The 25,362-nt window shown below is 42.6% G+C and overlaps 1 protein-coding gene across 5 annotated transcripts in view; it reads left to right on the forward strand.

Annotated features, from left to right (window-relative positions):
• Positions 1-10,773: 10,773 nt before the first annotated feature.
• Positions 10,774-25,362, forward strand: part of LOC114023465 (liprin-beta-2-like) — a 198,018-nt gene continuing 183,429 nt past the window's right edge. For 3 of the 5 annotated variants that reach the window (XM_027836100.1, XM_027836101.1, XM_027836103.1), the window contains exon 1: positions 10,775-10,851. The gene's annotated coding sequence lies outside the window, so the exon portion shown is untranslated. Of the gene's footprint in view, positions 10,852-25,362 lie in introns of all 5 variants that reach the window. The other 2 variants (XM_027836096.1, XM_027836099.1) reach the window with 1 other exon arrangement.

Raw genomic sequence — 25,362 nt, forward strand, 5'->3', positions numbered from 1 at the left:
CTGTGTAGCTCCCACTGGCTTGAGACCTAGGCATTCTCTGGGCTTCTCTGTCTATAGCAGGCTACACATCCCACCTGAAATCCTGGCTCCAACATTGCCAGGGCTCAAACTCCCAGGTCCAGCAGGGTCACCACTAGCCTTAAAACTGAGAACAAAGGACACAGAACAGAAACAAACATACTCAGGCTCATTTCTTAGAGTCAGGGTAAAAGAGAGGGAGTTCAGGGGAGGGAAGCCCTTCCTCTTTCAATAGTCTAATTCATGCTGCTTGTGCTATATGGCAGGTGAACTTGATTTTCACCTTCTAGACACAGCAAGAAAGTATGTGCAGAAAAGAGCATGAGCCAGAAAGCACAACTGTCTCAGTTTGGCCAGTTTTTAAAGACTCGGCCTCTTCTGACTGCCCAGCTAGTCAAGGGAGGCTACCCCCACCCACAGGTGGGGGACACAGAAGTCTCTATGTTAGGCAATCTGGACATGACTCAAAGGTCCCTCGGGTGCCTCTATGTTAAGTGACATGAGCATGCCCAAATAAGCCTGGGTTACATTTGGAATATAAAGGAATATAATTTTTATTACTATACTTGCAAGTATACATAACTGGACCTTGACTATAAAAGTGTGACTAAATGAATTAATAAAAAACACATGTGTAGTCCAAGGGATACAAAAAGCTGAGGCTGCCGTTGTTCTTCAAGAGTTCACACTCTAATGGCGGGGAGACAGCACATACAGGAGGTTACAGTTGCAAGTGAGATGGGAAGGTTTCATGATTCTTAGGGTACCCACAGCAAAACAGATCTGGTAACACAGCTTCTTTAGTGTGATTTCTCCTGATAAAACCATATCCATTTCTAATGTTGAGCCACTTAACAGCAGCCAAGACTCCGATGGTGAGAACTTTCTTTTCTGGGCTTTCAATAAGAGTGGCTGCTGAGGAGCTACTGGCAACTTTTCAGCAGCTGAGGCTGATGGTTGAGGTGCTGAGGGTATTTAACTTGGTTGGCACATACTGCCTTCAGTCTGCCAGACTGCCCTGTTGCTAGGCTGGCTTGTCTATTCCACCAGTTGGCATTTGGTAATTATTACCAAATGGTTGCCATCTTGGATTATAGCTTCCAAAAATGGGCTGAAACCAAAACCATTGGGTGAAACTGTTCCCCAGACAACTGGAGACAATTGGGCTTACCTGTCCTTTGGTGGTAGTTGGTAGTGGTACTGGCAAGTATGGTGGGATTATTCTCTACAGAAATTAATCCTCCCAATGATGACTATGAGCTCCTTGAGAACAGAGACTGTTTTTTGCCTTTCTTTGTATCCTCAGCATTAGCACGGTGCCTAGCACATAGCAGGCACTTAATAGATATCAGTTGACTGATTGTGAGGCTAACAAAGGAAGCAGGTCAGAGGTGGTTGGGGATAAAGAATGGCTAAGAATGATGTAGTTACCATGTTCATTGCTTCACAACACTTAATTTTCTTAATAATTTAATCATTCCTCCTGAAATTGTGTTTACACAATTAATTTGCTTAGCAAATGTTTCCTAAGTTGGCACAAAGGTGGACATCATCCCACGTTTCACTGCATCAGACTTTTTAGCATTAGACTTCCAGCTTTTTATGTCCTAGTTTGTTAGTCTCCAGTGCCCAAATCACTGATTAACCACATAAGCCTTAACTTTCTTTGACACATGAGTAATTTCCTAGCCATTAATCCTAGAAAATTGGATGCCATTTCATTAGTGATCATTGTGGCTGAATTATCACATGTAACCTTTTAAAAGTTCATGTTCAATAATGAGAATTTGGGTAATCATAACTGCATTTTCCCAAATTATCCAGGTAGGCCATGAAGTCTGCACTAATTTTTAAAATACATTTTATTACTGCCTTTTGTCTTTATGTCACAATTATTTCCCACTTTTCCTCTTCAGATTAAATCCTTCTTTATAACAGAGAAAAACAATTCAGGAAAACATCTCATAGTAGTTGCAATATATTGGTTCCCTGTATCTCTACTATCACCATTAGGAAAAAGATATGCTTCATTATCTGTTTTCTAGAATCTTCACTGGTTTTACAGTTACTCAGAGTTCAGTTTCCTTGGGGCATATTCCTTAGTATTGGGATCTCTGGGTCAAAGGGTATGGACAGATTAGTCACATTTCTTATGTAATTAGAAATTTAAATCCAAAAAGATAAACAGCTCCATCGAGAGTACATCAGGGTGCCAGTCTTTCCACAAGCCTTCCAACATTCAATTCAATCCAACAATATGTTGACAGAGAATTAAATCTTCCATCAATTTTGCCAATTTGTGTGATATAAACTGAAAACTCAAAGTTCTCTTAATTAGCAATTACTTTATAATTAGGGATTTTGATGTTTTTATGTGGTCGTTCACAATTCTTCTTTTGAAAACTTTTCCTATCCTCTGTCCACTTATCTAATCAGAAATAAATGGGTTTGGGTATTGTATATTTGTGTCAATTCCCTATATATCATTGATATCAGACTTTTACTGAAGATATTTGATGCAAATATTTTTTCCAATTCTACTATTTCTCTTCCAATTCTACCTTTACTAATTTTATTTGGGCAAAAACTGTATAATCTTGGAGCGGCTAGGTGGCGCAGTAGATAGCTCACTAGCTCAGGAGTCAGGAGGACCTGAGTTCAAATCCAGCCTCAGACACATAGCTGTGTGACTCTGGGCAAGTCACTTGACTTCAATTGCCTCACTAAAAAAAAAAAAAACAAAAATCTTTATAATTTTATGTCATCAAAACTGTCTGTTTTATCCATTATGATCTTTTCCGTCCCTTGTTTGGTTAAGAATTCTTTCCTTAGCCATAGTCATGAAAAGCATGTGATCTCCTCTCCCATTTTTTTTTAATGATATGACCTTTTATATTCTGGTCTCATATCCCTTTTGATCTTATGGTTGCATATGGTTCAACAAACAATTATTTAGTACTTACTATGGGCAGGTTCCTTTACTTCAAAGTGAAGGAGACATGATTATGAATAAACCGTGATGCTTGTCCTCAAGGAGTAAGTGCAATCCTTCTTTTGAAGACCCCAGGACTCACAAATTGATCTGGGGATATGAGGCAGAAAGTGGAGGCAGGCTTCCAGGAGAGGACCAGCAAACGTAGCCCAGAATATGGACTAGAACTGTTCTCCTTTCTCTTCTTCACAGAGCACTAAGTACCCTACAGCCTCCTTCCTGAGAGAGAGAGAGAGAGAGAGAGAGAGAGAGAGAGACAAAGAGAGAGAGAGAGAGGCTGCTTAGAAAGCAGCTGGGTGCAATTTGCTAATTCAACTGCTTTTTGAAAAAAAGAAAGCACAACAGTGGTGTCTGATGGCAGGCACTATAATTTTCTAAAGCTTTTGTCTTTCCTAATTTGTGGTGTAAGCATTTCCATCCCTGTTATTCAACTCTTCTTTGAGTATCACTTTGTGGGAGTCACTTGCAAATGTACTTCTCTATCAAGTCTACAGACTGTGACAACCACTTGTAAGTTTTACCTCTTAAAAATCTAAGGGGTTCTTTGGCCAATTGGTATTAACTGTAAGGATGGGGCTCCACTGATTGCCTCATCCTCCTTCAAAGTAATTACTTTTGTCTGGTGAGAATGTTTATTGACTAACTCAATCAAACAGAAATAGGTATGATCAAAACCTAGAAACCTCCTTAAATCAATCAAATACATTTCAACTAGGTATAACAGAAAGTCTGTTGAGATTGACCAAAAGACTTGATCATGCCCTTTGGGGCCTGGATAAAAACCTTCAAGCTAGGTGGAATAAGAGATTTGAGTGTGTGGCAGTGAAGAGGAGAAAGAGCCATGCCAAGAAAGGAATTGCCTGGAAGAGAGGAGAGCTCCTCAACTTTGACGTCAACCTTGGTCTTCCCCCCCACCCCCACCAACCTTGGTCAAAGGAGGATCTTGTGACCTTCAAAAGGTCTGAAGGGTTTTGGATTTCCCCTCTTCCTATAGTTACAATGTCAGGAACAGCATCAGATAGCAGCAATGTCTGAATTGGAAGCCCCATGTGGTCTTGATTTGGTTAGGAATGGAAGATTTAGTGGTCTGTAGGGAACCTACTATAACTAAGGGGAATATCTGAAGACATTGCAATATGAGAATTTCCATGAGTTACGGGTTTCCCCTTTGCCATGTGTGCCCTCAGAGCTTGAGACCACTTGATTCTGTATGTACTGGTAGAAGAATGTCTTACAAACTTTGGGGAGGAAGATATTTGGTATTGACTGTTCTTAGTATACTACTTTAATAAATAAGATAATTGAGTCTGGTTGACTAATTGATATTAATAGATAATCATGGAGGAAAAGCCACCAATGGAGGTTTACCATCTAGAGTACTGGAAATGATACCTCTCCAGCCACTCAGAGGTAACTCCCATAGCCCTGAAGGCATGTAGTAGCAGTGCACTGGGGACCCAACTCTCTCTGTCAGTGGGAATTGGGATGGTGCTACAAAACCATAGCACCAGTCTGGGTTTGTTATATGGCTTTGCACCCAATCAAAAAGAGTAGTTTATGTTTTTTGTTTCTTCCTAGGAATGATTATGAATGGAAGGGTCAGAGTCACCAAGAGCTGACTGTGTCATTTGTATGAGAACAGAATAAGTCCAACATAGAAGCAGGGAAAAGAGGCTTCTATATATTGTGACTTGAGAGATGCTTTGAAGCCCATCTCACCTCAAAACAGATATTCTAGTGGAAAAGAGAAAGAGGCGAGCGGGCTAGACAATGAGACACTCGTGTGGATTCTGAGCTTATTGAATGGTCAGACTCCAAAAGTAATTGTTAACAAATCAACATCAGCTGAGATGGAATTCTCAAATGGCATAACGCAGGGATCTGTGTTTGACTCTGTGCTGATTTAACATTTTTATCAAGGACCTGGATAAAAGCACAGATGGCATGCTTATCAAATTTGCAGATGACACAAAGTTGGCAAGGATAATCAACACAATGGATGGCTGAGTCAAGATTTTAAAAAAAACCAGGCCACAGTATTGGGCTGAATCTAATAAGATGATGTTTAATGGGCTTAACAAAGCAAATAACCAATGAACCCAGTCCTCTCCCTGCCCCCATAGTAGAACAGAAAAAGGATTGTACAAGGAATTGTAAATCTCTATTATGCACAAATTGCTTTTCTTTTAAAATATAATATGAACATATTAAATACAATATGAATAATAAATTCAAAGCTATCTAACTTCTCTGATTGTCTCTGGCATTCCTTCTGCTCTCTTCCATGAATTTTTAAGAAATCACTATATTATGAAGATAGATTTCAGATGATTTCTTTGCCAAGGACCAGCCTAACTTAGGACATGATGTTCAGCCTTATATTTGCTTAAACAAATAGCTTCTGTAGTCTAGAGTTTGCAAAAAGAGGAGACGACCCTGCCATATTATACAGAGGTGAGAAAAAGACAGAAGAACAGGGATCCTTGAACAAAGTCTCGTGAGGGGTAAGGTCAGCTCCATAAGATTCCAGGAAGAATTCTTCGACCATGTACAGATAGGGAAGCAGACTCTTTAGGGCCCATGGTGGTGTAATAGATACAATACTGGACTTGGAATCAAGAAAACCTGTGTTCAAATCCAACTTCAGACTTAAGCTGTGTAACTCTGGGCAAATCACTTAAACTCTGTGCGCCCCCATTCTTCATCTGTAAAATGAGGGGGTGGGTTCCAAGGTCCCTTTTAGCTCTGAATCTATGATCCCTTCAGTATAGGACCAATAATGCCCTTCACCGATGCTTTCATGGAGGGTTGGAAGGAGTCATCTAGAGGCAGGATCTCGAGTCCACTGAACGTCTTTCTATCTCGAAAATTCATTTGTCTGTTTTTAAATGAAACACCCAATCTCTCGTCTCTCAACGAGCTCAAGGTAGAACAACAGCTGTTTAGACTCTACTTTGGATAAGCTTTCTATGACCCACAGCATCTCACTAGCTGATCATTCTGTACCTATTGTGCTCCTTTGTCGTGCTCTCTTTGGTAAATTTAAAATCTGCCCCATGCTGGTCTCTGGCAGTTCTAGCACCCCAGTCTTTTCCTCTTCATTACAATAGTAGGAACTTGGGGACATTCGGATAAACTCAGATGACCCCAAGCAGAAGTGACCTCTATGCTTCCTTTTGGTGGTTTTTGGTATGAGGAAATGAAACAGAAAACTAAGAGAGAAATGCAACAGGTCTAATGAAACCAAGTCACAACCTTTTTTTTTCTTGCTGAAGGCCTTGAGCTCGAAGGGGTGAAAGGCAGTCGGCCATCAGAGGTCTGCTGTGGAGAGAGCAGAGATTTGGAAACGGAAGTCCAGGGTTCAAATTCTGGCTGTTGTTACTCGTTAGTCAATCAAGAAGTCTCTCAATTTCCTTAGTAAGGCAGCCTTGGACCAGAAGTCAAGCTGACCTGAGTTCACATCGTGTTTTTGATACTTATTTGGCACCTGTGGGCAACATGAGCACTTGTTAGATTCCTTTAACTCTTAAGAGCACTGTGGTAGGGGCAGCTAGGTGGTGCAGTGGATGGTATGACTACCCTGGAGCCATGAGGACCTGAATTCAAACCTGGCCTCAGACATTCACTTTCTGTGAGACTCTGGGCAAGTCACTTAACCCGGATTGCCTTTTAAAAACCAAAAAAAGGGTATTGTGGTAGCAGTAGCAGAGGCTCGCACAAACTTGGATGCTGTCTTTCTTAAACCTACAGAAAAAGGTAATTTCATTGTATTAATTACCCAGTAAAGGGTTGAGATATTTGAACTGACCACTAGGTGGTGCTATATTCAAGCCACCTGCCAAGCAACATAGCCATACCAACAAGTCACCTACTAAACCACTAGACAGTTAATAATGATGATGATGATAGTTAGCATTTATAAAATACTTTAAGATTTGTGAGGAGCTTTACAAATATGATTTCATTTTATCCTCACAACAATCCTGGAAGGTAGGTACTAATATTATCATGGTTTTACAGGTGTGGAAACTGAGGCAGAAGTTGTAACTTGCCAGGGGTTCCTCCCCCCCCCCAAGGTAGGGTTGAATTCAGCTTTTCTAACTCCAGGATCAATACTCTATACTGTACCACTGAGCTTCCTCTATGTTAAAACCCACTTTGGTTGGATTCTGAATATAGATTTGGCATGATGGAACATAGATCATAATTTAAAAACTGATGGTACCACTTCACCCCAAATCTGGACTTTATTTCATTCAGGACAACACACGCATAGATATTCACAGAAGTCTGTTGTTGTTCGGTTGTGTCTAACTCTTCATAACCCCATTTGGGGTTTTCTTAGCAAAGGTACTGGAGTGGTTTGCTATTTCCTTCTCCAGGTTTTTTTGCAGATGAGGAAACTGAGGCAAACAGGGTGAAATGACTTGTCCAGGGTCACATAGCTAGGAAGAGTCTGAGGCTTGATTTGAACTCAGGAGGATAACTGCACCATGTTCACAGAATACAGTCACTCAATTTATTAATGGCCACATAATATATTGAGTACAGAAGAAAGTGGAGCATATGCCCAACGTGCTCCCCAAATCCATAGGTAACTGAAATAGCACAAGCAAGAGGGATGTATATGTATTTATGTGTGTATGTACGCATGTATGTATGTGTGTGTATGTGTGTATATATGTAGACCCAGCCTCAAGTTCAGACTTTATCAAGAAAAATCAGGGAAGAAAGGAAGGGAATGAAAAGCTATCACCCTCTCACTTTCACCAATGGATAAGGATTTCAAAGGCTTCCAGATCCCAGCTATCTAACCCATCCTGCCTCTGTGTACTGGTGTCTAATATTATTATCCTGCTCTCTGGATCTGACTCACCTCCCTGTATAGCTTTCAGCACTGGCACCATCTATTACTGAAGATAGAGATAGGGTCCTCTGTGGTCAGCAACTAGGGAGAGCAACTCTCAAGGTCTGCTACTGCTGGCTTACATGGCAGATGGGAAACCCCATTCCACATTGTGCATCCCTCTCTGCTGCCTGGGCCCGAAAACCAATAGGCATGAAGGGTTAGCTCCTCAAGACAAAGGAAACAGGGAAATTTGAAATCTGTATGTAGGGGTTATAGACTGAGCCAGCATCCAGGTTCTGACCAATCTCTTCCCCTCCTGAGGACTTCCAAGGGCACCTTTCCTTCCCATAGGGAATGTTACCCATGTGATGGTGGACAAGTCACCTTACATCTCCCAACTTGGCTGACTCTGTGGACTGCTCCAACTCCTCACCAGCAGCCTCGTCTTCCTCAAGATCGGTCTGCCTTGGAGGTGGCTCTGATGGGTGATTCTCCAGCCTGGATTATGATTTCATGAGAGGCCCAAGTCAGGCTCACTTCTTCCCAGCTCAACTCACTCTCAACAATTTCATCATCCACTTCCCCTTTATGTTTTGTTTTCCCCTACTAGAATGTAATCTGCTTAAGACAGAAAGAGAGAGAGAGAAAGAGAGAGAGAAAATATGAATCTTGTTTCCCTGTAGTTGTATCCTCAATACTTAGCACAATGCCTGGCACATAGTAAGTGCTTAATAAATGCTTGGCCTCATCTGGGCCTCATTTACCTTATATAGAAAATGGAGATACTAGTATCAGTAGTGCTGACCATAGGGTTGTTGTGAGATTCAAATCCTTTTTGTGGAACACTTTACAGGCCTTAAAATGTTGTTTATGTGCTTAATGAGTTGTCTCTTTTTTCTTTTTTAGTTGGTTCTCTTTTAAATAGAAATAATGCTGATGCTACCTTTCTCCTGGGATTATTGTGAGGAAAGCTATTTGTCAATCTTAAAAGATTTTATCATTGGGATCTTTTTTTTCCCCCCATTCTTTACTAAAAATACTGCCTAGGAGGTACCTCCAGGGGCTTTGGTAACTAACGAATTCCTTGTACAAATTGTCTTCCACTTAATCTGTTTATACCTTGCATGAACCTAGTTATTTACTATTCCATTATCTCCTCTACCCCATTAAAATATGAACTTTTTGAAGACAGGGACTGTTCTCACCTTTCTTTATAGCTCTAGCACTTAGCACAGTGCCGAGCACATAGTAAGCACTCATTAAATATTTGATGACTAGAGTTCTCCTGGGGCTCCCTGTTGTAGGCCTGGAGACACCTATAAGAAGTCCCTGAAAGAACTGCTATTTGAATCACATTGATAATTAATGGGGCAGTTAGGAGGTGAAGTGGATAGAGCAAAGGGCCTGGAGTCAGGAAGACTCATCTTCCCAAGTCCAAATCTGGCCTCAGACACTTACTAGTTGTGTGATCCTGGGAAAGTCACTTCACCCTGTTTACCCCAGTTTCCTCATCTGTAAAATGAGCTAGAGAAGGAAATGGCAAACCACTACAGTATCTTTGCCAAGAAAACCCCAAATGGGGTGATAAAGAGGTAGACATGACTGAACAACAATGATAATTAATGATCCTGATCCTGAATGAAGGCAAGTCCTAGTAAGTTCTCTTTGTCCCCTCAGGTATCCTGGAACAGTGCCCGGTGGATAGTTAAGTACATAATAAATACTTGTTCATAATTTGACTTGCTTGCCTCGAGTAAACACTTGGATTGTTGAATGCATTAACCTCCAGAGGGAGCCAGAAACCTTTTATCCTGGCTTTCCCAACCACTAACGATTTGAAGGTAAAAATTGATTATAATCTAGGTAGAAGCTGTTAAGGCCAGTGGTCTCATTAGGAATCACTTTACTACATAAAGTCTATAAAACACTTTACTACATAGCATTTCAAATCATCCTAGTTTTTAGGAAAGATTCATTTTAAGTCCTTCTACCACCTGGTAGGGTTTAGACACATTTAAAATTGAGGGTGAAATTAATGAGTTGAGTCACAAGGCTAAGCATTTCCCTTTAGTTAAAGGTTTTTCCATCACTTTTTACTTCTGAAAATTTGCTTAGAAAATTACTGGATATTTGCATTTTATTAATTTTAGGGAAGAAAGAGTGAGGACGAAGAGTTAACTGGCCTGGAAGCCGGCGCTGGATTTGGAGTCAGAGGAGATGGGTCATGAGTGCCAGAGCTGCCACTCACTACCTGGGTGACCTTGGGCGACTCTTAACCTCTCTGAGCTTCAGTTCTGCTGTAACTGCCCCCCCCCACCCCCTCCCACACACCCTGTTCGAAACCTCTTCATTCCTGTTTAGGAGCAGGGGGTTCAGCCTACCCAGGAGGATGGGAGAGTGCACCACTAGAGAGATACGAATGGAAAAGTGGTTTCGCTTTTCCTAGGAGGACCGTCAGACCTGGGGAGTTCCCAAAGGAGGGGAGCTTCATCCCTGGCCGGTAGTCAGGCCAGCACCAGGCCAGCTACCCCCTCCAGATCCCCAGAGCGCGGTCGAGGCCAGCCCGCTGCCAGCTGCTCCAGGATGGGAAAGTTGGAGACGTCGTAGCCGTCGCCGAGGGCTCGGCAGTGCAGGACAAGTCGGGGAGGGACTGATAGATGGACGAATTTATAGATGGGAGCCAGACTGCTGAGAGCGAGGGAGGGGGCGACCTGGGCCGGGTCACGGGCTGGCAAGCCCGGGAGGCCAAGGACGCAAGGGCGGCGAGAGGGCGCGGGAGGGGTCACCCGGAGCTCCTGGGCCGGCCATCCCCGCCCCCGCCCCCCTCCCCAGCTGGTCCCCGCCTCCGTCACGTGGGAGGAGCAGTGGCCGGCTGTCCCAGAGCCCTATGGCGCTGCGCTGGGGCGCTCCTCTCCCGCTGCTCCGAGGAGCCGGCCGCCCTGAGCTCGGGGGACGCACTCGATCCGGTCAGCGAAGCGCTCGCGGGAGCCAGGTCAGTATCTGTCCCGCCTCCTGCCCAGGCCTGCGGGAGCCGAGGACTCGCGCGCAGCTTCTTTCCCCACGGAGGACACGGAGTCGGGCTCTTGGGAAAGAGCGCCTGAGCGCACCCCGGACCGTGCGTGGGGCTGGGGGCAGTAAGCAAGGGCGAAGGCAAGGACAAAGGCAGAGGCGAGCCTATCTGGGATCCGCAGAGCCTTCCGCTGGCCCCGCGGAGCAGGTGACCCTGTGGGACTCTGCCAAGCCCGCCCAGACCTTGGTCACCGGTTGGGGGTGTGGGACGGGATGGTTAACAGCCAATTTGCGCCCCCAGCCCGGAGGGTCGCCCCAAGTTTGGTTGCTGGCCAGAAGAACGGGGCAAGCTCCGGCCGGGCCAGGTAGGCGGCGGTCCGCCCAGGTAGGGGGTGAGAGGCAGTGAGACGATGAGAGGCGGTGTTTTGCCCCGGGTTGACCTTTCAGCTCCCTTTGGCACTGGAATTCAGTCAGGTGGATCGGCTCACAATCCCAGTCTGCTCCTGCTCAGGTGGAGGAAGTAACCATACCAACGAGCGGGAGATCTCGGATAAGTAAGAAGTGTGCACTCGAGAGCCTGCAATAAAACTTCATGGCTTACAGATGCATGAAGAGTTTTTACTGAAAACTAAGATGTTGCGTGTGGCTGGGAATGAGCATTGCTGTAGCGCCTACTATATGCCGGGCACACTGCTAAGCAACTTTTTATTTTACAAATATCATTTAATCCTCACATCAACCTTGTCGAGGTAGGACAATCTCCTGTCCTCCTGACTCCAAGCCCAGTACTCTATTCACTGTGCCACCAGCCGAAACCTTGGGTGGGATACTGGACCTAGAGTCAGGAAGACCTGAGTTCAAATCCAGTCTCAGACGCCTACCAGCTGTGTGATGCTGGTAAGTCACTTTACCTCTGCCTGCCTTAATTTCTTCATCTGTAAAATGGGGGTAATAATAGCATCTGCCTCCCAGGGTTGTGAGGATAAAATGATATGATAATATGATGATAATGCTATGACCCTTTAATAAATGTGCTTTAAATGCCAAACTGAGGAGTTTATATTTGGACCTAGAAGTAATAGGGAGACCCTAGAGTTGATTGATGGTTTAGGGATATGACTTGTGGCTTAGGGAGTGGCCTGTGGTTTAGGAATATCATTTTGGACTAGATTTCATCCCCATGGAGAGCTTGGGGGCATCGCAACTCCTGTTAATGGAGATGTGCAACTTCTCAGTACTTTTACTCAGTGCCTAGCACAGAAGGAGCTCAGTAAAGGCTTGGTTGATAATCCATAATTGAGTCTTGACAGCTGCCCGAGCCTGGAAGAGTTTAAGTAAGTTAGCAGTCTGAGGCTAGATTCAGTAAATAAACCCTAGGAAACTTCCTGAAGCCAACAGGCTGAGGTCAAGTGACTTATGTAGGGTCACACAGCTTGTTAGAAACAAAATTGAAGCCACATCTTGCTTCCTACAAGCCTAGCACTCCATTATTCAACTCTGCCAACTGTCCTTTAATTCTTGGCTATTTTATAGAACTGAAACAAGTTTTTAATTATTTGTTACATTTATTCAATAGTTTTATGTTCCTTTGTCTTAATTTAAAAGCAGACAGTAGAATGTTTTTGTATGTATCTCAATGCAGAAAAAAAGTTAAACTACTTTTTATTTATTGGATTCTTATCTGAGATCCTCTCCTCTGAATGTTAATAACCTTCATAGAAAAATACTTCCTTATTCCTCTAATAAAAATTTACATCAACTTGAGATCCTTTGGGCCAGTGGGTAGCAGTCTATGAATAAGGTAAAAATGTAAATAATAATAAAAACAATTTGCATTTGGCTTTAGACTATAGCAGTGGAAAGAGAATTGAATTAGGGACCAGGATTTGTAGAAAAGGTCATCTACATGTGCTGCCTTCACCGCTAGTCACTCCCTAATCCCTTGTAATATGGCTTCTCTCTCCATGACTAACTGAAACAGGTCTGTCCAAGGGCATTCGCAGCTTCCTTCTTGCCAAATCCCATGGTCTTTTTTTTCTCTGACCTTGGAGCATTCCTTACTTCCCTCAGTCGTTTTGGTCTACCCACCCTCTTGACGCCTCTTTTCCTGAGGCTTCTGCGACTCTGAACTCTGGCAGTTCTCTTCCTAGGTCTGTGACCACTCTTGTTTCTTCTCTTGGCTGTTGGTTATGGGGCCATAGGATTCAGAATTGAAAGAGAGTTTTAAGAGATCACCTAGTGCACTGCTCTTGCCCTTTTCCAGTGGTTGCCCTCCCAGGGCATCTGTTCTTGTCTCTCTTCTCTTCTCTTCTACACTGTGATCTCATCCATCCTTGTGACTTCAGTTATCACTTCTGTGTGGATGACTCCCAAATCTTAGCTTTTTATCCAACCTCTCCCTGGCAACTCAGTCCTGTATTTCTAAGTGCCTGATGAAAAAGCCAGTAGTGTCGATGAAGGTAACCAGATGGAGGATATGAAGGAGAAAGAACACTGTGGGATCAGAAGGGTTGGGTTCAAATTTTGGCCATATTGCTATGTAACCTGGGATAAGTCACGTAGCCCTTCTGGACCCATTTCCTTATCTGCAAAATGGAAGTTGAACTCGACTTATAAGGTCCCTTCCAGCTCTATGATTCTCTTTCCTAAACTTCTAATTGATCTTTTCACCACTCCCACTACAACCAATGTAGCTCAAGACATCTATATCTTCTAATAGGCTAGTAATAACCTCCCAACTGATCCCTTTTATCCCTTTCTGCAATCCATTTCTTCTTGGTGTTGCCTGATTAATCTTCCCAAGTACTATTCTGATCACAGGATATTAGTTAGTATATGTTGTTATAATTTTTATTTCCTTTTATTAATTTTTATTAAAATTTCCCCTGTAATAATGTTATTTCAATTGGTGGTCACAACCTGGTGAGGTAGGTGCTGTTGTTATCTCCATTTTACAGATGACAGAAGTGAGGCTGAGAGAGGTTAAGTGACTTGCCTAAGATCACAAGCCTGTAGGCCCTTGATTAATGTCTGTTTAGCCATTTCTAAAGGGAAGAAAGAAGGGAATATTACCATATTATTGATCATATGTTTCAAGCTTACTTTTATTCATCATTAGTGAATCTCATGAAGTTTTGATTCTGAAATCAATTCAAGAAACATTTTGAACCATATATTATGTGCAGTGGATGATACTAAGCACTGGCAATAATAACTAACATTTATATAGTGAGCCCCAGAAGTCTTGATGCAGTTTTAAACTTTGATACCTTAAAACTTCACTAAGACTTTTGGGACACCTTTTCTAGCACTTAAAGGTTTGCAAATATATATGCAAAAAAATATGCAAACTTTACATATTTTGTCTTGTTTGTTCCTCATAGCAACCTTGTGAGGCGGATACTGCTATTACTCCTATTTTGCAGATGGGGAGACTGGGTCTGAGAGACACTGAGTTACTTCCCCAGGGTCCCACAGTCAGTACTTTTTTTGAGGAGGAACATAAACCAGACATGAAGGGACTTAAATAGAAGGGATTGGAGGAAGATAAAAAGTCTCTTTTGAGTTTGGAGAGAGAAGCTGTGACCAAAGGCAGAGAACAGACCAACATCAGTAAGAAAAGACTAATGTGAGAAAGATGAATTTTTCCTAGAGCTAGGCACTTGGCTTCATGGAATCTGCTATTCAGTTTCCCAAGTATAATCCATCCCTATGTCCTTATAGTCAGCTCTGGATGATTGCTCATCTGTAATGAGTATCAAGTATGTGTGTGTATGCATATATATGCATATAGATAGATATAGATATCTCTACACATACTTGTATAGATATATATGTATGTGATATGTATAGATATACATACATATAAAATCCTACATGTGTAAATATATATGACATAAAGGTATATATACTAAATAATATACATACATATAGGCATACATACATAGACATGCACACATCTGTATATACATAAATAGACATACATAGCTATATGCATAGATAGGTATATTGCATGTATATATACACATATAGGTATATATATTCACAAACAGATGCATATACATACAGATATATTTAAACATATAGGCAGATAGACACATATCTCTATACATATACAGATATAACTATTCTAAGCATATGGATATACATATACATGTAGGTATACATACACATATAGATCTACATTAATGTATATGTACACTGTATATTAATGTATATTACATAATGTATATGTAGATATCTCTGTGTGTATATAGGTAGATATAGATACAGGTATGCCTATATAGACAGACATGCACATATATTATTCATCCATAAATAGGTATAAATACATATCTAGATGTACATCTGTGTTAAATCTATAGATGTATGTATGTTGTCAGTATGTTAGTTGTATATATTGCATATATGGATGTGCATATATTTATACTGCATATGTAGATATGTGTATGTTCAATATATAGATATATATGTGCATGTTGCATTATAGATATATGTATATTATATAGCTATAGATGGGTGTTTATTGCATATATAAATGTGTATGTAGCATATGGAGATATAGATATGTATCTACAGGGTATCCTAAAAGTCTTAGAGCAGTTTTAACTAGTAAGGCTTTTGGTGTACCTTGTATAAAAATGCACGCGCGCACGCACGCACACACACACACACACACAGACACACAATGATGTACTACTTAAATAGGCTGCCTGGTTAACTTCCCATCATTATCATGGTGATCGGTATTTTTCATTCACTTGGTTTTCCCAGTGTGGATCACTATACTGATGTCATTTGAATGACCATGGATCCCGTTGAGGAGGTCCTGTAGTGTTCTGGGATGCTCTACAATCCTTATGATCCTTGCCTCCCCTCAAGGAGCTCCCATTCTAATAAGGGAGACAATATGCAAATGACTCTGCATAAACAACATATATACAGAGTAAATGGAAGACTATTTCAGAGGGAAGATGCTCCAGTGGGTTTGAGTCCAAGAGAGAGATTGTGACTAGGATACTTTTGTGTCTAGAGCCTAAACAAGGTAAAGCTTAGTCCTGGGGAGTTTCACATCTGCCCCCCATCTGAACCCCCTGTCTATTCATATTGATTGCCTTTATCTAGAGCAGGGGTTCTTAACTGTGTTTAAATATACTCAGTTTCTTTTGTAATCCTATGAATTTTATCTTATGCATTTAAAAACATGATTTGGAGAAGGACTTCATAGGCTTCACCAGACTGCCAAAGGGGCCCATGACTCAAAAATAGCTGAGAACTCCTGATATAGAAGTGATGAGGAGGCAGAATGGTGGGATGGGAGGGCCCTGTCCCTGGAGTCAAAGGTTTTTGTTTCTGTTGTTGTTAGGTCATGTCCGACTCTTCATGACCCCATGGACCACTGCCCACCAATGCTATCCATGGAGTTTTCTTGGCAGAGATACTGGTGGAGTGGTTTTCCCATTTCCTTCTCTACTTTATCCTTTGCTCTCAAACAAGACCAGTGTTATCATGAAGAAGACCAATGATATCTCGAGGGTTCTATCTGACTTGCAAGTGAATTGTATTTTAAGTGAGTCAGAGCTGAGCAAAGTTATAGTCCTTACTCTCTCCTCTAGAGTCATTGGAGTCCAGTGGCTGGACAGGTCAAGACAACTGGCAATGGCCCCAGATGCAGTGGGAGACCTTGGCCTTTTTAAGCCAAGGTCTTTCCCAGGTCTCAGTTTGAGGCAACCCTATTCAATAATTAAAGCCTATGTGAGAATGGAGGCAAAGATGGCCTAGTTTGCTTTCATGAAAGACTAAGTCTAGAAGGGGAAGACCCTCAGAGTTACTGAACTGAACAGAAACAATTGCTATTTACACTCTCTGTGAGCCATCAAAATCCAAATAAAATAACTAAGGCTTGGGTTGGGACCTATTACTGGCCAATCGGTGAAAGCCAGAGTGATTTGGTTTTAAAGGCATAGTCAGGTAGCTCCATTTGAATCCCAATGGGCTTTATCAAAGCCTGGTTTTCCTGAGTGGATTAAGGCAAACTGAGGTTAAGTGACTTGCCCAGGTTCACTTATACTAGCTAAGTCAGAGGACCTAGGTCCAGATCTCATCTCTGTTATTACCCATGTGTCCCAAAGCATCCCTAGACTTCAGTTCCTTTATGTATAAAATGAGAAGTGAGTGAGACTTGGTGGCCTCAAAGGTATCTTTGATGCTAAGAGGGGTTAGGGAAAGTTTAAGATCATTCCCACCCCAGCTTAGCCAGCATTAGAAGTCTGACTTCTTTGTCAGCCTGTCCTTTATTATTCTGGTGATCCTGTCACTTTTTGGGGAGGTTCTGTTTATAGGAATGTGATAATGGTATGCTGGAACAATACCCAGAGCAGATCAGAAACTTCCATTATCACTCTTCAAGTGAAAAGAAAGTCAGGTGGGAGTCCCTGCCCTAGACATCCTCTTTGCTTAATTTTTCCTGGATGTCAACACTTCTTCCTGAACACCTCTCTCAGTCTTTAGGCTAGAAAACCAGATAATTTTTTGGAAAGGAAATGACCTGTGTTGTAAGCATGAGATTAGGATTTGGGGGGTAGAAGTGGAAGGGGGTCAGTGACTTTCTAGTGTGGAATGGGATTGGGGGATGGGTGAGGGAGGACGGAGAGGAAACATTGAAAGTGAGAGGAAGAGGAGTGAGTTTTGTTTTGTTTTTTAGTTGAGTATCTTGGGATTTAGGCATTTCATCTTTTCCAAGGAAATAGACACATCTTCTAACCAGGATTCTGACGCTAGGACTAGGAAGCTCAAAGTGCCAGTTCTTGGTTTGATCTTGCTGGAGTACACCTTCCCCTCGAGGGCAAAGAAGAGTTTCCTAGGAAGAGCTGAACTCCTTTCCAAGAATGCCTTCCTGGGAGATAGTAGGCATTGTGATTATCTCTTCATAACCCTTACTTTGGCAAGCAATTTATCACTGTCTTTGGGGAGGATGAAAGAGTGAGCTAGGCTAAGTGGTTTGCTCTCTGAAGTCAGCCTTTGGATAGGGGATGATTTTTCAGGCTTGTGCCTTTGGCCCCAGCCCCTGATTTTGTCTGGGTGTTACTGAGGATTCATTTGAAGTCGTGCTTACCTTCTGCCTAGAAATCTCTTATTTAAGTAGAACTCATTCTTTGTTATCCTAGTGCCAAGGTCTTGTCTAGGAGCTTTTCAGGAAGTTCCTCTTTGATCTTTATCTTACCTCTGGCAGAGAAGTGAGATATTAATAGTATTAATAGTATATTAATGAAGTATTAATATACTCATTTACTGAAGAGGCGACTGAGACCCTCCTCCTCCAAAAAGAAAATTTGCCTGACAAGTCAATGGCAGTCAAGATTAATCAATCCCCTTGGTCATACCCTCCCCATCCCAATGATTCTGAACCTCTGTAGGTCATAATTCAAAACCCATTCTCCAATACCCCGCTGCCTCATCCCTTAATCCCATTTCCCTCAATCGGGTCATCTCCCTTGCCAAAATGTCCCACCCTAAAGCTAAATACCCTTTCCATTGTATTCTCTAGAATGCCTGGTCTATAGGCAAAAAGAAAAAAAAAACAACAACACAAAAAAATCTTAATATTTTCATCTTTTCCCACTTCTTCCATCTTCTGTCTCTTACTGAGACCTGACTCCTTCCTGATGACACACACAGCCTCTCTAATGGCCTTTTCTAGCAATCACCGAGCTTTTTTTTTTTTTTTTTTGCTTTTCGCTAGGCAGTTGGGGTTAAGTGACTTGCCCAGGGTCACACAGCTAGTACGAGTTGTGTGTTGCATGTCTGAGACCAGATTTGAACTCAGGTCCTCCTGACTTCCAGGCCAGAGCTCTATCCTCTGCACCACCTAGCTGCCTGGAACAACCGAGCTTTTAACTCATTCCTCCCCTCCCCTCACTGGTTGAGGTGAGAGAATTGGAATATTCAGTCCTCTGCATCACCACTTCCAGGTTGTCCCTCTGCCACCATCACTCAATGACCTCTTCCCTGAGCTTCACCTATTCTTGTCTACCGCCCAATCAACATTCTGGTAGCTGTTGTTTACATCTCCAGGACACTCCCCTTCTTTCTTCAATGAGTTCATTACCTGGTGTCTAGTCTTTCTCTCCTCTCCAACTGCTGCCCTCATATGAGAAGACTTCAACATACGTGTTTATATTCCCTTGAACACCTTAACTTCACAATTCCTCGACTTACCTGTTCCACGTGACCTGCTCCTCCATCCCCCAGCCATACACAAAGATGGCCATACTCTTGATCATGCCATTGCCTACATATGTTTCACCTCCATGTAATGAACTCTGAAATTCCCTTCTCTGATCACAGCCTCTTGTTTCCCACTTCTGTTACTGTTTTAAAACCCCAAACCCTATTATTCATCCAGACTGTGAACGCTAATCCTTTTACCCCTTAGTTCTCTCCCAGACCATCACCCCTATATTAGCTACACTCTCTTTTCCCATCTTGACCTTTTGGTGAAGCAATTCAATACTACACTGATCCCTTGCCCCCTTATCGTACTGCCAGTCCTCAGCCTTGGATCACTCTCATCATTTGCTGCCTTTATTTCTACACACATACTGCTAAATGAAGCCGGAAAGAAATCACGAAACCTTGCTGACTGGGTCCACTACAAATTCATGTTGCATAACCTCAACTGTGTCCCAACTGCCTAAAGGCGATCCTTTTGAACCTCCCTAATTAACTCACTGTCTCTCTCACCACAGTGACTCTTCGAAACCTCTTCATCCCTTTTCAAACCTCCAGGGGCTACCCCTTCTCCATCCTCTCAACTTAGAACTTTGACTCATATTTTACTGAGAAAATTCAGGCCATTTGCCAAAAGCTCCCACTTCTCCCTTCTGCTTCATCTCATATCACCCAGATACCTTCTGCTGCTATTTCTTCCTTCACCCTTGTGTCGAATGAAGAGGTGGCCTTTCTCCTTGCCAAGGTAAGCCCCTCAACATGCACAGTGATTCTATTCCATGCCATCTTCTCTAGCAAAGTGCTCCCTCTGTCTTCCCCTCCTTGATGCTTATCTTCAATAAGATTTTTGTTGGCTTCTTCCCTGCTGCCTACAAACATGTCTCCTCCGTCCTCAAGAAATCCTCACTTGACCCATTCAGCCTCGCAATCTATTGTCTCATATTTCTCTTCCATTTAATGGCTGAATTCCTTGATAAGGCCATCCATAATAGGTGCATCCACTTCCTTTCCTTGTTCTCTCATTTTAACTCCCTACTTTCTGGCTTCCTACCTCCTCACTCAACTAAAACTACTCTCTCCAAAGTTATTAATGATTTCTTGATTGTGAAATCTAATGGCCTTTTCTCAATCCTCATCTTTCTTCACCTCTCTGTAGCTTTTTTTTTTAAATGATTTAGCAAGTGACTTGCCCAGAGTCACACAGCTAGAAAGTATTATGGGTCTGAGGCTGGATTTGAACTCAGAGCCGGTGCTGTATCCACTGCCCACCTAGCTGCCCTTGTAGCTTTTGTCTGACACAGCAGCCACCCTCTTCTTGATATCCTCTTCTCTAGGTTTTTTGGCACCACTGTCTCCTTGGTTCTTCTCCTACCCATCTGACCACGTCTCAGTCTCCTTTGCTGGATCTTCATTCAAGTCATACCCACCACCCATGAGTAGCATACCAGAGGGATACCTGGGCTCTCTTCTCCCTCTACTATACAAGTTCACTTGGTGATCTCATCAGCTCCCATGGATCCAATTATCACCTTTATGCAGATGATTCTCAGATCTATTTGTCCAGCCCCAACCTTTCTGCTGACCTCCAAACTCATCTCCAACTGCCAATTGAACATTTCAAAATGGAGGTCCCATAGACAGTTTAAACTCAACATGTCCCAAACTGAACTCATCTTTCCCCCCAAACCCTTCTCTCTTCCAGACTTCCCTATTGCTGTTGAGGGCATCATGATCTTTGCAGTCACCCAGGCTCTTAACCTAGGTATAAGCCTCAACTCTTCATTCTCCTCTCCCCCCATATTCATTCTATTGCCAAGGTCTATCAATTTTGCCTGCTTAATATCTCTCACATGTGCCCCCTTTTCTCTTCTGACAATGCCACCACCCTAGTACAGGTCTTCATTACCTCACACCTGGATATTGCAATAGCCTGCTGGTGGGTCTGCCTGCCTCACGATTCTCCCCATTCCAATCCATCCTCCACTTAGTTGTCACATAAATCTTCCATAGAAGCTCAGGTCTGACCAGGTCACCCCCCTTCTCATTAAACTCCATTGGTTCCCTATCACCTCCAAGATCAAATATAAAGCCCTGTTTGTCATTAAATGCCCTTCATAACCACCCTACACACACCTTACAGTTTTCTTCCACTGCCCATCCCCCATCCTGCCCAGGACTCTATGATCCAGTGACATGGGTCTCCTATTCCTCAAACAAGACACTCCTATCTCCCAACCCCGGCTTTTCACTGGTTGTCTCCTATGCCTGGAATACACTCAGTCCTCAGCTTTGCCTCCTGGCTCCATTCAAGTCCCAGCTAAAATCCCACTTTCTTCAGAAAGCATTTTGCAATCCCCCCTCAATTCTAGTGTCTTCTTTCTGTTAATTATTTCCAACTTATATGTAGTTTCTTTATACATAGTTGTCCACATGTCTCTCCCATTAGGGCCTTGAGAGCAGGAACTATCTATTATCCTTCTTCATATCCCCATTGTTTAGCACAGTGCCTGGTGAATAGTGCCAGGCAGATTTATTACAAGTGTGATATGTTCTAGGTGCTGACATATAAAGACACAAATGACACAGCTCCTGCCTGTCTCAAAAAGCCTGTATTTGGGGGAGGATGAGAAGGGGAGAGGAGGAGCTGGGAGACAATAAGTGCGAATACAGGGTGTCCCAAAAGTGCAGTTTTAAATTTTTATAAGTTTCCAAAAGCTGGAATTTGGGGGAGATGATCTGAGACAGACAAGCAGCCAACCCCCTCCTCCCAACATCCTTAATAGGACCTTTGCTGGCCTACTGGTTTGAAGCCCCATAGCAGCAACTGTGGTATTTCTCACTTTCTCTCCGCTTGGGTCCTAGTGACCCTACCATTTTGAATGGCCTTTATGGTTTTCCAATGCAATGGACAACAATAAAGGGAAGCCCTGAGACTATTTCTGAAACATTTTATTCCTATCTTCAAACTATTCTGTGAGGTCAACGGAATGACTTTACCTTTGTTAGCTTCAGCAAGGTTTATCTAGAGATAAAAAAAAAAAAAGGAACTTCCCCATTGTAGGTAGATGACTTGAGTCAGGAAGACCTAAATTCAAATCCTGCCTCCCTTTCCTCATCTGTAAAATAGGGATAATAAAAGTACCTACCTTGCAGGGTTGTTGTGAGGATAAAAATGAGCTAGTAATTGTAAACCTTAAAGCACTATATAAATGCTAGCTATTATTATATTTACTATTATTATTATCTAGGATCCTAAACCTTTTAAATTCACAAGAATTTTCAATTGATTTTGAGACTACCTTGGTAGCCCCTTGACAACCCAGACCTCCATGGAAGCAGCTCCCCTCCCCATAGGGAAATGATGTGTTGCACCCACCATCCCAAGTAACCAATGTGCTCCTCCACTTTAAAGCTCCAGCAGTTAGTCAAAGGCCAGCTAGATCTGGGACCGGAAGGAGTTAGCAGTAGACTAATCCAAATGGCTCTCTGTGACCTCATATCAGTGTCCCAAGGCACCAATTAGCTAGGATGTGGCATTTCCCTCCTGGAGCCAGAATGAGGCCCCAAGGGGCCCCCACACATCTCACAGCCAGCCTCCAGTGTGGCCTGCCAGATGAGCCAGAAATACCTATCAGGATACCTTTTTCCTGTATATTGTGCTAATTGGATTAGGAGAGGGCTGGTGCGGAGACTGGTAGAGTTTCTCTAATACAGAATGACAGGGGAACAAAGTCCTCTGATGATATCTTTCCAAAGAGATTGTCTCTACCTCTTTCTGGCCTAAGGGAGAGTCCTGGGATCCCACTATGGATAAGAGAGCAACATTAGGCATGGCCCTGAGCTCTACTTTTGGTAGAGATTCCGGTTGTATTTGTTGTAAAGGCCAATGTAGACTGGGCAGGGATGCTATCTGAGTAGGCTCACACTGAGCTCCTAGGCTGAGCAGTGTGGTAGTTGGGAACAGGCCTTTTGTCTGGGCTAAGCTTTCGCTGAGTGTTTCCTAAGGCTGTTTCTAGACTGGGGCTATTGCCACCAGTCCTGGAGACAAAATCACTTTCAGTAGAGGCCCAGTGCTCTATCAACTGTGACACCCAGCTGCTTTGTTATTCAGTCATTTCACTTATGTCTGACTTTTCATGACCCCATTTGGGGTTTTCTTGGCAAAGATATTGGACTGGTTTGCCATTTCCTTCTCCAGCTCATTTTATAGAGGAGGAAACTGAGGCAACAGGGTTAAGTGACTTGCCCAGGGTCACACAGCTAGTGTCTAAGGCTAGATTTGAACTCAGGTCTTCCTGCCTCCAGGCCCAGCACTCTAACCACTGTGCCACCTAGCTGTGTGTGTGTATGTATGCATGTATGTATATATGCACATATACACATATATATCTTTTTGAGGAAAATAATTCACACTAACATGTGACTAGCTGATAGATTAACACTGAAAAAATGCATTATAAAAGAGAAACTCAAAAATAGCAGGTGTCTTCCTTAGTGCCCCTTGGTCCTATTCTATCCAAAGTAATAATAATAATAATTTATAATAATGTATAATACAATGTTTATTTTATATTTATATAATACATGATATAATTTATATAATATTATGGCGAACATTTATGTTCTGATTGTTCTGTGCTATGCACTGTGCTAAGCAATTTACAATTATTATCTCATTTAATCCTCACAGCAACCCTGGGAGCTAAGTGCTGTTATTATCCCCATTTTACAAACAAGGAAACTGAGGCAGACAGTTTAAGTGACTTGCCCAAGGTCACATAGCTAATAAGTGTCTGAGGCTGAATTTGAACCCAGATCTTCCTGACTCCAGGCTTGGTGCTCTATCTACTACACTGCCTAGCTACCTACAGCAGTGGGGAAGGAGCGTCCTGTTAGATCTTTCTGGCATCATTGACTAGATTAGTTATAGAGGCTCTTAGATACATCAGTTTCTGCAGCCCAGGAGTAGAGCTTTGGGGCCAAGTTGGTGACCTTGAATCCTGAGCTGGAAAAGTCAACATACAGTCAGAGCTGGAGGAAACCTTCATTACCTAGTTCATCGAGTCCAGCGCCTTCATTCTGCAGATGAAGAAACTGAGGGCGAGGGAGATCCAGTAATCCAACAGACAGCTAAGCGCCTACTATGTTCCAGGCACCCAGCTAAGCAATGGAGATACAATTAATGAAAAGACAGTCCCCTGCCCTCAGAGAGCTTGCACTCTAACAGACTTGCCCAAGTTCCACAGATGATAAGTAGCAGCAAGTGCCAGGATTCAAATCCAGTGCTTTCCCCCATAGCACACTGCCTGCCTGGCACCAAATGCTCCTAGGAGAGGGCCTTAGGCCTCTAAATGAAGAGAAATCAGGGCCTGTGGCATAATCAGGGCTGTGATTAGGAGGGAGATATCTTTTACATAGAGCAGAATAGGGTATTCTACAGCAGGATTATAAGAAAGAACACTGGGGACTGGGAGGTAATGGGATGGACCTGACTGGGGCAAGATTTCTCCAGTAGAACTTATAAAAGGGAACAGGAGAATACATAGTTCCTAAAGGGGATTTTTGGCAGACAAATTATGGTCCTGTGATAGCCTCTTTCTCTTCCTCTTTTTTCTTCTTTCTCCACGCCCATTCACTCAAGTAGCCCATTCCGGATTGAATTTATCCTCCATAAGCAATTGTTTCTGTTTTTTCAAGATCCCCTAAGAGGGAAATTTTTTCAACAAACCCTTTATTCTACACTGTTAACAATTCCCCCTTCTCCAAGAATCTTTTCCCAGCCCCCTTCAGTGCTAGTGCTGTGATTATTTTCAGTTCATCCTGTGTATATCATATTCATATGTAATTATTTACAGGTTGTCTCTCCAATAGATTGCGTGCTCCTTGAGGGCAGGGACTGTTTTTTGTTTTTCTCTGTGTCTCCATCTCTTAGCACAGTGCCTGGCGTATAGTCAGCACTTAATAAAAGCTTATTGACTTGACTTAACCACTCTTACTCCCAAGTAGTTCTCTAAGATGATAAATTGAAGGTTGTTTTGCCTATCTGCATCTATGAAGGGAATTTCCACCTTGGAAGTTCCCCATATCATGAAGTTATATGTCATGCCTTTTAAAGAATAGAAAAGAAAAGAAAAAAAATAATCAAGGCTGAAACATTTTCAAACTTTTGGAGGATGACCACTCCAGAAATCAACACGAGATAGTTACCACATTTATTGCTTAAAATCTGAACAAGGCCTGGAGGGCAAGCTTTCAAAAGGCAGGC

Source organism: Vombatus ursinus, unplaced genomic scaffold (genome assembly GCF_900497805.2).
Source record: "Vombatus ursinus unplaced genomic scaffold, bare-nosed wombat genome assembly UNPS02014818.1, whole genome shotgun sequence".
Taxonomy (NCBI): Eukaryota; Metazoa; Chordata; class Mammalia; order Diprotodontia; family Vombatidae; genus Vombatus; species Vombatus ursinus.